The following is a 4,696-nucleotide window of genomic DNA, read 5'->3' as shown; positions in this document are numbered from 1 at the left end:
GAAATAGCATGAAACAAAACTGAAGGGCTTTTTTTTTTTTTTTTTTTTTTTTTTTTTTTTTTTTGGAGAGGTTTTTACTACAGGGCACGTGTGCTCGCCAGACAGACAGAGAGAGACAGAGAGACAGAAAGCGAGAAATCACTCCCCAGGGGGGATGGTCACACTGCAATCCCTTCTCCTCCATTCTCCTCTTGGGATCCTGGGCACACACACACATGCGCCCGGCGTGAGTTTTAAGCCACCGGGTCCGGGACACGAACTGCGGTCGACTACGTGGGAGTCCAGTGACATAGCCATTACGCTAACTGCTGGTCTCACTTTTCTGTTTTTTTGACACAACATTTTGAAGAAAATTTAAGACACTTGCTTGGGTATAATTTTATTAACACTATATGAGTCTTACACTACAAGAAGCTGCAATAGCAACAGGTTATAGTAATTTTGTTCAACATCTGGCAATACCTGTAGTTTTTAATGCTATTGATTTGTAAGTTGGTGACATTTAAAATAATGTAAAATCATATTTATCTTGTATAATAAGTGAGTATGAGGCAGTACAGTGGGAGCTGCACATTCTAAAAGTTGACATATATGTATAGATCTAATGGAGGGAGGTGACATAAACAAAGGTGTCCAGCTAGATGTGGCAAGCATGAGAAAGCTTGCCTTTGTAAAGGAAGCTGCTATTACCTAACTCCAGGGAGAACTCAGTGTACAAAGACCTTCAGGATTTTTGCTTTTGTTTTTTATTTTATTTTTTCAAATTTTAAGCTTAAAGAATTTATCTCTAGTTAAACAAAAATCCCATACCTTAAAAGCAGATCATTATGCAAATCCTGGCTCTGCCCCTTATATAATTTTTCTCAAAAACCATCAACCTTTGTGCATTTAGTAAATAATAGTTGTTACAGAAAAACTCTAAGTAGAGTTAGCTGTCAGATTCTGCATTGTTCAACATTTCTTTAAACAGAATATCCTAGCTGTATAGTGTATACTTTCATTCTGTATATACATGTCTAAACATGTATTGAAAAATTTTTTAAATGATTTATTAGAGTTCCTGGATAAATATTGATAGAAATTGAGCAAAAGCAGAAAGACCAATGACATAGAAATATATTTTCTGCTAATTCTGTAAGCTTTCTACCTCAGAAATTAAGCACCCCATTCATACCAGTTTTCTTGGATATACATTATATATCTTTCACCCTTTCAAAATGCAGTTGATATTTGCCCATGCTTGGTTCCTTCAAAGATACTTGTGAGTGATTGAGGCTCATCTGATGAGTTAAATTTCTAGTGGCATGTAATTGCTTAATGTGTCATCTCTTCCAGGTAGCTTTGCATTTTAACATACGTCTTTAATGCCTTAACCCAGTGGAGTGTGTAATAAGATTAGAATGACCAGACACAGAGCCGTGTACCTGAAAGGACATAGTGGTCAATATTGCTTGATAGATTTCAGAATTCTAGCTACTGACAAAGTTGGGCCAAAACAATTTTGGGAAGGAAAAATGTTTCAATGTCCTTCAAATCTACATATAGGTAGGACTGCCTATTTTAAAAATTTTTAATTCTGCATTACATATATTATATCAAAAGTATTATTTTGACTTTTTTGAAAATGTTTTAATCAGTTGTAATAACATGGGTAGATCATCAGAAGACCAATAAGGCATTAGTGGGACAATATTTAAGCTCCATTTTATGCTGAAAATGTGTACTTTATCTAACCATACAAATTTTGTCTTATAACAAAGATCTCACTAACATTAACAAGGAGTATTTTGGCATCACTTTCAATTGCAGGACCTGAGAAGTACCCAATCTTCCAAGTTGTTTCAGAGTTCGTAGGGGATGCCACCTGTGTACTCACAAATTAGTCTTGTGAAGAATAAATTCTCCTTTTCTGCCCCAGGTTTCTCTCTGATGCTAAGATCTAAGAAAGCTATGAAGTTGTGTCTCACTGTTTCTCCCAGTTGCCTGCATCCCAATGGGAATCATTTTCTCCACTGTGAACCACTCAGCTTAATTGGGTACCACATTCACCTCCATGCCCCATCACTGCCTCCTCTGGGCACTGTGCCTTTGACAGTCTTTGCTGATATCCCAGCCCATGAGTTGGAGCTTCAGGGATTATGAAGTGTTACCATGCTCTCTGGAGTCCCTGACCCTCAGTGTCAGGTTATATTCTCAGCAGAAAAGTAGATCACGTTTCCTCTTTTCGTGGTTCTACTTTGTGCTCCAAAGTTTTATAGTATAGTTTTAGATGAAATGATTCTTTTAATTTTAATTACGGACTTTCTTCTCCTTGACTCCATATAGACATAAGTTGATGAATAACCCCAAGCGTGGGATCCTATCCTGCTTAGAGTAAACAACGCTTTTAATTATAAATGGCGTGCTGATTATGTCTGTGTACCTGGTGTCGCTTCTTTATTTAATATTTTCTCTCTAGAGATATATGGTATAAATGAGGCCTTGTGGCAGTCACTCTGCTGACTATCAGATATAGTCATACCTCAGTAAGGACACAACTTATAGTCCACCTATGCGATATATCTCCACCCGTGACCTTTCTTGGATCTAGACTTTTGTCTCTATACTTAGATTTTAAAATTTGTGCTTTTTTTTTTTTTTAAAAAAAAACATTGAGTAGTTGACAGTGTGGCTCTACAAAGAGATATTTTTCCCCTTTATTTATCAAGCTCTATAGAAATACTGTCCCACTACTTCCTTCAAATTTGCAGATAAACAAATGACCAACAAAGTAGTTATCTGCTTAAAGTATGTGCAGCCCAGAACCAGGCAGAGAACTTTAATGGAGAAATCAAAAGACCTAGTAAAGAGTCATTTTTAATTTTTCTGTACATGAATCAAAATTAAATCTAAAATCCATTTCAAATCTCAGGTCCTAACCAATAAAAAAACAAAAATCAAAACAGGACGAACCTCAGTACTGTTTGCATGGTGTATTACTCTATTATGGTGTTGTTAACAGAAGATTTACAAAGAAATAGAAGTTTATTTTACTGATGAATCTGGTGTCTGAAAAGTCCAAAACCATCATGCCAGACTATGTCACAATGTAGCTGATGGGAGCAGAGGATGGCTGTTATACAGAGAGAGTAACCTGGAAGCAGCCATCTTCCTTTTATAACAACCCTCTCTTTTAAGAAGAGAGTTAGAACTCAGTCTTTCATGAAATAACGTTAATCTGTTCATGAGGCCAATGACTCTATAATCCAATCATCACACACTGGACCTTTCCTCTCCATCTCCAAAATCCAATCACCATCCTTTAGGTCTAATATCTTAAATTTCATTGCAGTGGGAATCAGTTCCATAAAATAAGGCTTTGGGGGAAAAATAATTATCCAAAATATAACATGTGGCATGGTGTTCATTGCCTACATAAAAGTCATTCTATGATCATTCTGTCTACAGCCATTGTCAGAGCCTCTATCTTTTTCAATGGCAATAAGATCAGCCCCAAAGAATAAACTTCTTTCAGTTAACCATGCCAATTGGGTCATCTTTTGCCAGTTATTGGTCTACAGGCAGGCATATGACAAAAACTGACTAATGAAATAGGAGATAAATTATTTTCTTCCAATTAAATAAGTAAGCAAATGAGGAAGGCTTATTATCACGGCCCTGATAATACTCAAGTTTCCTGTTTTAGAAGTAGATCAAGTATTTGAAAGAGCTGTAGCAGCCATGTTGGTGTTATGGAAAGGCCTAGACTAGGCAATCATACCTAGTGCTCAGACTTAAGGAGCTGCTGAATTAACCCTTGACCTGCAACCTAAAATTTCATTTTAAGCAAACAGCAAGTATCCATGTAGATTAAATTATGATTTGATGCATAATAATCTGCAGGGCAAATCCAGTCTACAACCTATTTATGTAAATAAATTTTTATCAGGACAATCACAAGATTTATTTATGTATTATCTAGTGACTCTTTTCACTAAAATAGCAGAATTAATAGTTGTGACAGAGACAGTAGTTATGGATTACAAAGTTCAAAATATTTACTATCTGGCTATAGAAAAAGAATGCCAACCTCCACTGTAAGCCAGTATTAGAATGTTCTATTATTACATCAATGTAGTTCAACTGGAGTGATAAAAATCTAATTCTAAACATCTATATTTCTTGGGATAGTAATAACAGCTTATAGCTGATATGCCTGTTAAACTTTGACAAATTCTTTTCTTTATTTTTAAAATTTTTTTTATTGAGGTTTTTGCTATAGGGCGTGTGTGCTTGCCAGAGAGACAGAGAGAGACAGAAAGTGAGAAATCACCTCCCAGGGGTGATGGCCATGCCACAATCCCTTCTCCATTCTCCTCTTGAGATCTTAAGCACTCACACACACATGCCTGGCATGAGTTTAAACCACTGGGTCTGAGACTCAAACCGTGGTTGACTATATGGGAGTTTAGTGACATAGCCATTATGCCAACTGCTGGTCCTGACAAATTCTTTTCTAAATAAAAAGCAGATTTTTAGGGACCAGCAGTTAGTGTAATGGCTATGTCACTGGACTCCCATGTAGTCGACCGTGGTTCAAGTCTTGGACCCGGTGGCTTAAACTCACGCCTGGCGCATGTGCACGCGTGCCCAAGATCCCAAGAGGAGAATGGAGGAGAAGGGATTGCGGCGTGGCCATCCCCCCGGCGGGGGGTGA

Source organism: Tupaia chinensis, unplaced genomic scaffold (assembly GCF_000334495.1).
Source record: "Tupaia chinensis unplaced genomic scaffold, TupChi_1.0 Scaffold000527_1, whole genome shotgun sequence".
Lineage (NCBI taxonomy): Eukaryota > Metazoa > Chordata > Mammalia > Scandentia > Tupaiidae > Tupaia > Tupaia belangeri.
Note: the sequence above shows the minus strand (reverse complement) of the source record.